The sequence below is a fragment of the Silene latifolia genome, chromosome Y (genome assembly GCF_048544455.1).
Source record: "Silene latifolia isolate original U9 population chromosome Y, ASM4854445v1, whole genome shotgun sequence".
In the NCBI taxonomy this organism is placed as follows: Eukaryota; Viridiplantae; Streptophyta; class Magnoliopsida; order Caryophyllales; family Caryophyllaceae; genus Silene; species Silene latifolia.
Window position 1 is genome coordinate 17,829,757 of NC_133538.1, and position 13,085 is coordinate 17,842,841.

General features: G+C 41.0%; 1 pseudogene; it reads right to left on the reverse strand.

The window, feature by feature from the left end:
* Nucleotides 1-1,835: 1,835 nt before the first annotated feature.
* On the reverse strand, nt 1,836-12,242 carry LOC141627669 (protein NRT1/ PTR FAMILY 3.1-like; annotated as a pseudogene).
* Nucleotides 12,243-13,085: the final 843 nt, after the last annotated feature.

Genomic DNA, 13,085 nt, shown 5'->3' on the forward strand with positions numbered 1-13,085 from the left:
AACCAGATTCTAAGCCTAGATATTTTAGGGGTTTATCAACAAACTCAAATCGATTTGAAACCTAACTTTTAAAAATATCTGGGTTTATTAATCAACCTAAATTAAAGCTTCAATCCATAACCCAAATTTGAATCCAGAAGTTGAGTTTATTATTCAACCTAAATTAAACCTTCAACCTAGAACTGAAGGTTTATTATTCAACCTAAACATAAATATCATCATATTGGATCTTCAACATCAAAAACAACAAGAAGAACGGCTAACAGAAGAACGAAAATGTCTTCAATGGTAACCTTAAAGACTAAAACCCAAGCAAGCAAACCAGAAAATCGAAAGAGATGTTGTCTTGAATATTAAGAATCATGACTTCGTCTTTCGTCTTTATAGTGGTGGTGGTGGTAATGTTTGTAGGTAGGTGGTGATAATGTGCATAAGTGGGTTTATGATTGATTGATTGTGGTGGGTTAGAGGTCGTGTGAAATTATCAAATTGTTGGATGGGATTGTCTGAATTGTTGTTGTTTTTGGGTGAGATTATCACTAAATGACGAAGGTTGTCTGATGATTAGAGTGTTGATGATTTTTTTTTTTTTTTTGGTTACATGATGAGAGTGCTGATGATGATTGTCAGATAAAGGGAAAAAATGGATGAAAGTTATAGATATCCAGGAAGAAGGGGTAGTGAAGAATAACAAATGAGGAGCCTATGTATAGGAAAATAAAATTAAGGAGGTGACCTGTTTGTTTACCAGTAGTAATAGGTCAAAAATAGGCAAAGTTCAATGAAATATAAATGAGGTCATAAGTAGGATTTTTCTCAGTTAATCGCTAGTATGGATTAATATGAGAAGAGGAGGCATAGGTTTAATTATTCCCATTAAATAACCCTTTTTTTTAAGCCATTTTCAATATAAATTTTGTATTTATGTAATAATGTAATTGTGACTAGAATTTATGTAATTTCTCTAATTATATGAGTAATCAGCTAAAACTTTAATGCTTTTTAATTGTAACTTTAATACTTTTTTATTGTAATGGTACGCGAATGGAACTTTAATACTTGCAAGTCGAAACTTTAATGCTTGCGAGTCGAAACTTTTAATATAGACAACGTCCACCACGACCCTCACCTTACCCACCATTAACTTTTGATTGTAACTTTAATGGTACGCGAATGAAGCTTTAATGCTTGCGAGTCAAAACTTTAATGTTTGCGAGTCGAAACTTTTAATATAGGCAATAACCACCAACGTCTACCACGACCCCCACCACTAACACCCACCCCCAACAGCAACATCGCCAGTCCCTCTACCAACTACTACTACAACCTCCCAACCAACCACCAACAACCACCATAGATCTGAAAAAGAAAAAAAAAGGAGGCGACAGCCATCAACCGCCACCAACACCCCCACACCCATAGCATCACGACAACACCACCACCACTACCACACATCACCACCAACACACAGATCTGAAAAACCAAAAAAAAAAAAGGAAATGAGAAACGTGATGGTGGTGGCCTGACTCACCAACAACCACCACGACACCACTAACCACCACCATAAAATCGAAAAAAAAAAGAAAAAACAAAGAAACAAGGAGGCGGCGGCATGACAAACCACCACGACACCACTAACCACCATAAAATCTGAAAAAAAAAATGAAAAAACAAAGAAACAAGGAGGCGGCGGCCTGACAAACCACCACGACACCACTAACCACCACCATCAAATCTGGAAAAAAAAAAAAAGAAAAAACAAAGAAACAAGGGGTGGGTTGGTGGTTGGTTGGGAGGTTGTAGTAGTGGTTGGTGGAGTAACAAAAAAAGAAGACTTACTTAAGCTGTTCAGTGTGAATAAGCCTTCCATCTACTGAGATAGGTGCATCAATCTCATTGTTTTGGTACAACAAACTAGGGTTTGAAGGATTGGGAGCTTTCCTTTTCTTCCAAGCGGCGACAACAACCTGAGACATTCTAAGTAAAGGGCTTCCACCAGACTTTGGTATGTTGTATAGAGGATACCCTACCACAAAGACGATAATGGAGAGCGCCATGGCAATGGAAGGGATTCCGAGGCCCCAACCCCAACCAACATTGTCCTGTATGTAGACTTTAACAGTCAAAGCTACGAGTGTTGTCAGTCCCATACTGAAGCAATACAAGTTGAAGTAATTTCATTTCCTTGATGCTACCCCTGCTTTGCTCATGTCAAACTGGTTGGCAGCAAAAGTGACCACACAAGGCTTTATACCACCTGCGCCAATTGATGTGAGTAGAAGAGAGAGGTATAAGACTGAAAGCTGTAGAGAAGATGCTCCTTAGCAGTTCACCTGCGTGGGCCATAGCCGAGAATGGAGTTTCGAAATAAGAGCTGATAATGTGATGGCAATAATACCCTGCGTAAGAGTAAAGTTTTCCTTAGATTCTCTCTTTTTGCAGTGTGATCAAAAATTTTACAGTAGTTGTTGAATATAATGTATAAGAGTGATTGAGAGAATGAAGAAGTGTATTATTGATTTAGTAGTAGGATATATATAATAATACAATGACATAATTCTAGGAATAAGATCAAATCAAATCATATCCTTAGCTAATTTGTTACTATAACAGACGGAGCATAATATGCTCCTATAATCATGCCTAATACCCCCCCTCAAACTGGAGCATGGGGATCAAGAATGCTCAGTTTGCGGAGAAGATAGTGAAACTGGCGAGCTCCCAAGGGCTTTGTAAAAATATCAGCTAGTTGTTCATCCGTAGAGACATGAACTGGTGTAATCAGGCCCTCCATAATAGCGTCATGAACAAAGTGGCAATCAATCTCGATATGCTTTGTGCGTTCGTGAAAGACGGGATTTTGAGACAAGTGAATAGCCGATTGACTATCACAAAACAGACGCATAGGCAGAGGAGAAGCCACGTCCAAACTTGTAAGAAGGCCTTTTAACCATTTCATCTTACACACAATGGCGACCATGGACCTATATTCAGCTTCGGTAGATGATAACGACACGGTGGGTTGTTTTTTTGTCTTCCACGAAATGGGAGAATCGCCTAAGAAAACAAACTAGCCCGTCACGGACCGTCGAGACAAAGGGCACTTTCCCCAATCTGAATCACACCAACCAGAAATCGTAAGACGGCTGTCAGAGCGAAGTAAAATGCTTTGCCCCGGTCTGCCTTTGAGATAACGAACAACACACAATGCTGCTGACATATGAGCTTCACGCGGTTTTTGAAGAAATTGTGACAAGGTATGTACGGCAAAGGACAAATCCGGTCGAGTGACGGCAAGGTATACCAGGCGCCCAACTAAGCGCCGATATCGTTCTGGGTCGGCTAAGAAAGAGCTTTGATCAAGACCCAGCTGGTGATTATACTCCATGGGCGTAGTAGAAGGTTTAGCATCTAAGAGGCCGGTTTCAGTGATAATGTCAAGAGTATACTTACGCTGATTAAGATAAATGCCTTCCTTGCTTCGGGCCACTTCAAGACCCAGGAAATATTTCAAGGTACCCAAGTCCTTCATTTTAAAGCATCGATGCAAGTAATATTTGAAAACAGAAATGGCCGAGGAGTTGTTACCTGCTATAACAAGATCATCGACATAAATCAAGACAAATAGGCGGACATCATGATCCGAGTAAGTGAAAAGGGAGTAATCGGAATAAGATTGATAAAAACCATATTCACGGAGAGCACCGGCCAGCTTAGAGAACCAACAACGAGGAGCTTGACGTAACCCATAAAGAGACTTCTTAAGACGACAAACTTTCCCATCATGACCATGACTAAAATCGGGAGGAAGCTTCATATATACTTCTTCATCCAAATCCCCATGAAGAAAGGCGTTATGGACATCCATCTGATGCAATTCCAACCCTTTGACAGCGGCAATAGCAAGAAATGTTCGGATGGTTACCATTTTGACAACTGGGGCAAATGTCTCTCCATAGTCGAGTCCCTCAACCTGATGGTTACCAAAAATGACTAGACGGGCTTTTAACCGTTCAATAGATCCATTGGATTTGTATTTAATTTTATAAACCCAACGACAACCAAGAGCTTTCTTATCAGGAGGAAGATCGGAGATCTCCCAAGTGCCATTTGATTCAAGCGCAGAAATTTCATCTTGCATAGCACAACACCATCCTTCATCTTGAATGGCAACTTTGAAAGACGGAGGCTCAACCCCTGTAGTTATGGCTGCTAAAAAAACATTGTGTCTATTTGAAAATTTATGACAATTAATGTAATTTGCTAGGGCATAAGAAGTACCTAAAGGCGATGAAGGAGAAGTCGGTGAGGATGGACTGTTAGTAGTACCAAGGACATACCCCTGTAATCGAGTATTTGGAATTTTTATACGATGTCCTCTTCTCATATCATGTGACTCGGAAACTTGGGCATCGGTATGATTGGGTTGGGCTGGCTCGTCAATGGGGGGTTCGGTATTGGGCACGAGTTCCTCCTCCGGGTTGGACTCACAAGACTCGATAGTATTGGTTACGGGCTCGGAAGTGGAGGGTTCGAAGTTTGGGTCATCATTTGACGGGAAGATTAAAGAAGGGCATGGTGCATCAGGAGTGGAGGAATTAGAAGTATGGAATGGAAATATATCCTCATAAAAAGAGACATCCCGAGACACACTAATAATTTTGGTTTCCAAATCATAAATTTCCCATCCCTTTTTATTATGAGGGTACCCGACAAAAATACATTTGCGAATCCGTGGTTCGAATTTGTCACCTTGTGTATTTTGATTATGAGCAAAGCAAAGACACCCAAAGACCCGGAGATCGGTATAAGACGGAGGAATACCCAACAAAATTTCATATGGAGATTTTTTGCCTAGGAGGGAGGAGGGTGTTCTATTAATCAAATATGCCGCAGTAAGAACGCACTCACCCCAAAACCTCTTAGGTAAATTACCTTGAAATAACAAAGCACGCGCCACACTGAGAATATGACGATGCTTTCTTTCTACCCGCCCATTTTGTTGGGGCGTACCGACACAAGAAGTTTGGAATTAGATGCCTTGCTGCAAAAAATAGGCAGCCATGGCATTAAACTCGTTACCATTATCACTCCGAATGACTTTGACTGTTTTGGAGAATTGGGTTTGAACCATGGCTAAAAAATTCATGAACATGGATGTGACTTCAGTTTTATCGAGAAGTAAATAAACCCACACAGACCTGGATTTATCATCCACAATGGTTAGAAAATATTTAGTCCCACAAGAAGAAGGAGTACGGTACGGACCACAAAGGTCACAATGTATTAATTGAAAAATGTCTGTAGCAATATTATCACTTAAATCAAAACTAGTACGAGTTTGTTTGGCAAGGTGGCACACATCACACACCGAGCTATTATTAAAATTAATAGGACGAGCTAAAGAAAAAAATTTAACTGCTTTATCACCCGGATGACCAATCCGACGGTGCCACAGGTCGTATGACTCCCCTATTCCCACCGAATTGACCGAGCAAGAGTTGGCCTCCGGATCAAGCAAATACAGTCTATCCCGTAGCTCACCTGCTCCAATCATCGTCCTCGAGGAACGGTCCTCAATAACGTAAGAAGTATTAGCAAATTACAAAATATAATCATTGTGATTTGTTAATTGAGACACAGAAATTAAATTGCATTGGAAACGAGGGACACGCAAAACCCGACAAAGCGTGAGTATGCCATTTATACATACAGTACCCATTTGAGATGCCATAAGACGTTGACCATTAGGCAACCCCACGGCCCTAGGAGGGATGTCAGCCGTTTCGACAAACAACGAAATATTGCCTGTGACATGGTTAGACGCACGAGTATCGATTATCCAGGAAATATGCTTACCAGAGAGCCGGTCCGACCGCATAACGTTCCTCCATATCCTTCTACATAGACGCCACCTCTTCGACATATGGTACACTATCTAGTACCGAGGAGTCAATCGAGTGACGGAGCCACTGAACAAGGGTGCAATTTACCACTTCCCATTGGGCAAGTAGATTTGAGTCAGTCGGTTTTTGATTGAACCATCACAAAAACCAAATTTGCGTCGTGATTTGAGAGACATCCGCATCGACCGACTCCAGTCTTCATAATTGGAGCTGGTTAGCATAACGTTCGAGATTTTGATGCCGGGGACATCATTCGATCCAAGGTAATATGGAGATAAAGGGTCAATTTTGAATGTTGGTTGAGAAGAATCAATGGCGTTGTCACCCACCATGGAAGACGATTAGGGTTAAAGACAGAAAAAAAAATAGGATTTTTGTGTTTTCTGGCTCGATACCATGTTGAATATATTGTATAAGAGTGATTGAGAGAATGAAGTTGTGTATTATTGATTTAGTAGTAGGATATATATAATAAAACAATGACATAATTCTAGGAATAAGATCAAATCAAATCATATCCTTAGCTAATTTGTTACTATAACAGACGGAGCACAATATGCTCCTATAATCATGCCTAATAGTAGTAGTAGTCAAATGTTCACACACACAATACAATAACCAAAACACATCATTGACCTGGTGTCTCAAGGATTCCCGCAAATGGTTGGCAACATGTACGGGACCTAACCTCTTTGTTAACAACACAACAATGAATATTATTATAAGATGGCTTAATCCCTGATTTGGGAGAGTATTATTCACATGCTTATATAGTTACAAAGGTAACAATAATATCCTATATACAAGGCATGAATCAAGCTAACTAAAGCAACAATATAAACAAGATATACACTTAACTAATATCTATACAAATCATATATTTAATATGCTAATACACCCCCACAGTCGTAGCGGGAGGAGAGAGGATGCTAAGACTGGAGCGGAATCGCGTGAAGAGGAACTTGGGAAGGCCCTTCGTAAATATGTCGGCATATTGATAGTCAGCTGGAATGTGAAGGGCCTTGACCTTACCTAGTCGGACTTGCTCGCGAACGAAGTGTATATCAAGCTCTATGTGCTTAGTTCGCTGGTGTTGGACTAGGTTGCCGGAAAGATAAACAGCTGAAATATTATCACAATAGACAAGAGTGGCTTTGGAGATGGGAACCCGAAGCTCCAGTAACAAATTTCGTAGCCAACTAGTCTCGGCAACCGCGTTTGCAACACCCCTATACTCGGCTTCCGCGCTAGAACGAGATACGGTAACTTCGCGTTTAGAGGACCAAGACACCAGGTTATCACTGAGGAACACACAGTAGCCGGAAGTAGAACGCCGTGAGTCAGGACACCCACCCCAATCCGCATCCGTATAAGCAGTCAACGAATGAGCTGCGGACTTAGTAATATTTAAGCCATAATCCAAGGTGCCTTTAATATAGCGAAGAATACGTTTCAAAAACTGAAAATGGGGCTCACGGAGGGCGTGCATAAATAAACAAACCTGTTGAACGGCATATGAAATGTCGGGCCGGGTGAAAGTGAGATATTGAAGCGCGCCAGCCAAGCTTCGATAGAGCGTGGAATCGGCTAAAAGAGGGCCGGCCGTGGCATTTAATTTGGACCCGGGATCAACAGGAGTAGAGACGGGATTACAAGAGCTCATAGAAGCACGACTGAGTATATCACGAGCATACTGAGTCTGATTAAGAAATAAACCCGAGGAGCTGCGATTCACTTGTATCCCGAGAAAGTGGTGAAGCCTACCAAGGTCAGACATAGCAAATTCTTGCGAGAGACTAGAAATAATTTATCGAAGCAAAGCCGTACTCGATGCAGTTAAAATGATGTCATCGACGTAAAGGAGTAAATAAGCCATGTCACTACCTTTATGAAAAATAAAAAGTGATGGATCACATAGACTTCCACGAAAACCCTTCGATAAAAGAAATGTCGCGAACCGTTGATACCAAGCCCGGGGGGCTTGCTTAGGACCATAAAGCGACTTACGAAGGCGACAGACATGTGTAGGAGCCAACGGGTCAACAAAACCAGGGGGTTGGTGCATATATACTGTTTCAACGAGATCCCCATGTAAAAAGGCATTTTTGACATCCAATTGATGGATAGGCCAAGAGCGAGAGACAGCGAGAGTAAGCACAGTTCGAATAGTAGTCGGTTTTACGACGGGGCTAAAAGTCTCATCGCAATCAATGCCCACCTGTTGACTTTTACCATTAACCACAAGGCGAGCTTTTAACGCTGTAACGAGCCGTCAGATTTAAATTTGTGACGATAGAGCCACATACACCGTATAATCGATGCATTAGATGGACGTGATACGAGTTCCCATGTATTGTTAGCGATTAAAGCACGATATTCGTCATTCATGGCGGCATTCCAATTCGGGTCCTGGAGAGCTAAGTGAGGGCTTTTGGGTAAGGGTGATATGGTCGAAGAAGTAGCGGTCAGGACACGGGGTTTGAAGATCCCATTCATGGCTCGGGTAGTCATTTTATGGTCACGAAAGGTGGATGGGGGTTCGGTGGAAGGCTGTAAAATATGGGAATGTGTGTTGTGTGGGGACCGTGTGGCGGAGGTAGGTGTTGAGGGAGGTGGAGTCTGTTGGGTGGTGGTGGGCGTGTTGGAAACATGTGAGGTGGTAGGGGGGTCTGGTTTGGCGAGGGAGGGGACTGGTTTGTTGGTGGGTTAGTGTTTTGTGAGGAGGTTGAGGCTGTTGTACGGGGAGTTCGAGGCTGGTTTGGCAAGGGAGGGGGGTCGTCGTTGGTGGGTGGTTGTTGGGCAGGTGGTGGGGATAAGAAAGCATCAATAAGGTCGGGTGTGAAGGAGCTGGTATGTGGGTCGACAGAGGGTGGTGTCACATGTAGAGTCTGATCGGATTTAGCGAAAGGAAACACGGACTCATCGAAAGTAACGTGATGGGATATAATGAGTTTCCCACTAGACGGATCAAGACACTTGTAACCACGAAATTCAGGCGGGTATCCTAGGAAAACGCATCGAATAGAACGAGGGGCAAGTTTGTGGGGTCTTTTAGCGGACAAGTTCGGATAGCAGGCACATCCAAAGACACGGAGGTGAGAGTAGGAGGGATTGGTATTGTAGAGTGCGGAAGTGGGAGAGCGGTATTTGAGGATTTTAGTGGGAAGGATATTGTGTAAGTCGACGGCCGTATGAAGAGCATCGACCCAATGTAGGAGGGGTACAGAGGCGTGATGCAAGAGAGCTAGGACAATTTCATTGATGCGACGAATCATGCGCTCTGTCTTACCGTTTTGAGGGGAAGTTTGGGGACATGAGAAACGAAATATTAGGCCATGTTGATCAGCAAACTTTCGAAAATCATTATTATCGAACTCTCGTCCTAAATCACATTTAAAAGCTTTAATATTGCATTGAAATTGAGTGGTGACATATTTGTGAAAATTGAGGAATTTCGTGAAAGTTTCGGATTTATATTTAAGCGGGTAAACCCACACAAATTGTGTGAAATTGTCAATTAAAATTAAGTAGTATTTGTACCCGGCTTTGCTAGTGATAGGGGATGTCCAAAGGTCGCTATGTATAATGTCGAATGGGGCATACGTGTTGGACAAAGAATCAACGAAAGGTAAACGTTTATGCTTGCTTATTTGACAAGAATGACAAAATTTAGAATCATGTTTTCTACAAGAATTAATACTAGCATTACACTTAAGAAAGCTCAAAATAGAAGGACCTGGATGTCCTAGACGTGAGTGCCAAATATTAGAAGAAAAGGCAAGCATAGTAGGACTGGACGTGGTCTCAGGCGTGGAGTTGGTGGACGCGGCTGACACAGGAGAAAGATCACCGTCACTATTACTCCTCAGTATCAGATTCCCATTCGCTAAATCCTTCACAGAAAAACCACATGGATCAAATTCGACGGAAACATTATTATCTTTAGTAAATTGACGAACGGATATGAGGTTTTTAATTATTTTGGGCGTATAAAGGACATTATGTAGGTGAAGGGAACGATTAGGCGTGGCAAGGATAGAGTGACCGGAACCAAGAACGGGAATGCTTGCACCATTTCCGACATAAATATTTTTAATCGTACTAGAATCGAGTGGGGAATGAAGCATACCTGCGTCCGCACTGAGGTGTGATGAAGCTCCTGTGTCCATGTAAAATGGGCTGCCAGCATACGGTTGAAGGCTGTAAGCATTGAAAGCTTGGTCGAGGTCCGTCAATTGAGCATCATTTGCAGCCATATGAGCCTGACCATATCCGGGTGAGTTGGACCTGTTATTCGTCTGGTTAGAATTGCGAGAAGGAGGGGCCTGACCCGTGGGCCACTGCGGCCAAGGAGAGGGTCAACCGGGGTACGATGGATAGGGACACGGTGGCGGTGTCCAATTTGGAGGCCACTAAGGCAGGGGACCCCACGCAGGGATCGGAACAGGGTTTTGAGTCGTCTGTTTCGACTGATGACGGCTTCCACCTCCCTTACCATGGCCACGTTTGCCTTCATTGTGGCGGCTGTTGGAACGGGGCTGCGAGGTTTTGGGGTTTTCAGAATCCCAAGTGCGTGGTTCAGGCTGAGGGGAAGTCGGCGGAACCAAGGCTGCGGGCTCCTCACGGCTGGATTGGCGATGAATCTCCAACTCGATCATGCTACGGGTTGTCTCATATGTGGGTAGGGTTTGGTTTATGTATGCCGCGACGGTGTCGTATTCCTTAGGCAGTCCACGGACAAATTGCAGAACCAAACGCTGCTCATCAATGGCAGCTCCGACATCTTTCAGGGACCCCGACAGCTCTCATAAGCGTTGACAGTAGGCATCAAAAGACGGCAAATTAGCGAGTTTGAGATTATTAAACTCGTGCTCGAGGCTGGCGACGCGGGCTCCTTTATTGTTAAGAAAGATACCCTTGACACGATCCCAAGCCTGTTGCGCGGTGGAATCGGGTTCAAGAATACGGGGTAATATGTCATCGGACACAGTACCATAGATCCATTGTAGGACGTGGGCGTCGATTTCATACCACGCATCATACAACGGATCGGTCTTAGCAGGAGGAGTGGTGCCGTCAATATGATGGAGCACCTTCTAACCACGAGCGTGGAGCGTAAACAGGTTTACCCACGAAGCATAGGAAACCTTAGTCCCGTCGAGTACCCGTACCTTGTTTTGAATGTTGGTAACGGTGTACACGGGATGGAGAGGGGGTTTGGGCGTAGGTGGGTAGCGTTTATCTTCCTCGCCGGGCATCATAGCGTGAGGGTGGCAATGACGAGAAGACACAATTAATGGTGAATTTTCGTGGGCAAGACGAAGAGGACAGGAGGACCGAGATCTACTGATACCATATAAGATGGCTTCATCCCTGATTTGGGAGAGTATTATTCACATGCTTATATAGTTACAAAGGTAACAATAATATCCTATATACAAGGCATGAATCAAGCTAACTAAAGCAACAATATAAACAAGATATACACTTAACTAATATCTATACAAATCATATATTTAATATGCTAATAGTTATTGCATCGAGAATTGGTTCAAAGGAAATTTCGCAAATATACAGAAGCGCAGCTAGAATAAAGAGCTAAGTTTGCTATATCTATCATAGTCGAAACAAAAGAACAACGAGCCTTCGGTTCGATTATAATACACTAATAGTAACCGTCTGCAATCTTGCTCGTTATTCCATTTTATAAAGATAATGAACCATGCTAGGAAACATAGTTGGATGCATAGGAGATGGAGGATACCAGTTCATAGAAGAGTGACCCAACAACAATGGTCCAGAATGGACCAGCGAAGGAGTCTGCTATAAAAGCGCCAACGAGAGGAGTAAAGCTTGACATGCCAGTGAAACTGGTCAGAGTGTTGGAAGCTTGAACCAACGGCATGTTTAGTTGTTGAGTCAGGTAATTTATCATGTTTGCATGGAATCCTACTGCAGCAAATTTGTCACATATCTCGTTTCCTACAAAATGATTTATCAGGCATGTATGATGTATCTTATTATGATTCAAATTTCAAAGCATATCAGGTACCACAGGCATTGATGAGCATATACTCGGTCACTAGATTAATTATAACTTTTGATAAATTGTGAGGTCAAATGGTCACGGTGCAATAGAGGCTAGACAGCCGCACTAGAAGTACAAAACTGGGTCTTCCAAGACCAAGAAAAAAAAACGTAAGAAAAAACAGTAATCTACTTACCAAAAATGAATGGTATTCTTTTGAGACCACCACGCTTCATCTTACTCGGACTCTCGTCTTCTGTATTTTCCACCTTAGACAATAGAACTCTCTTATCCAACACCATGGTGTATATAAGTATATTACTCCGTAGCAAACTAAAAATGTAATAAAATTCCACCAAGCTTAGTTATTATATATAAATATGTAACGTGTGTGCGGGTCTCTTGCAGCAACATTTAGGCCCTGGTCTTTCTGGTTTTTAGAATGAATCAATCAACTGAAACTGAACTAAATAGAGTGAATCGAATCGAATCGAGCCAATCAATGAATGGAGTTGAGCTCAATCAATGTAATGGAGCCGAAATGAATCGAATCGAACTAAATGGAGCCGAAATTTAATCCGAACTAAATTTGATTGGAGTCAATTAAATCAAATAATATTAATATTAATATTAATAATATTAATACTAAATATAATAATAAGTATAATAATAATAATAATAATAATAATAATAATAATAATAATAATTATTATTATTATTATTATTATTATTATTATTATTATTATTATTATTATTATTATTATTATTATTATTATTATTATTATTATTATTATAGTTATTATTATTATTATTATTAGAAGAAGAAGAAGAAGAAGAAGAAGAAAAAGAAGAAGATTATTAATAATAATAATAATAATAATAATAATAATAATAATAATAATAATAATAATAATATATGTGAAAGAGTAAAGTTCGTATATGAAAAACTAATTAGGTATTTATAATAGTAATATTAAAATTGACAATGTTATTAATAATATTATTAATAATTAATATTCATATTATTATTATTATTATTAATAATAATAATAGTATTAATTATATTGATATGAATATTATTGATTTTAATTCATAATAATAACAATAATGAGGATGATTAATTAATACTCCGTAATAAATTAATGATAATA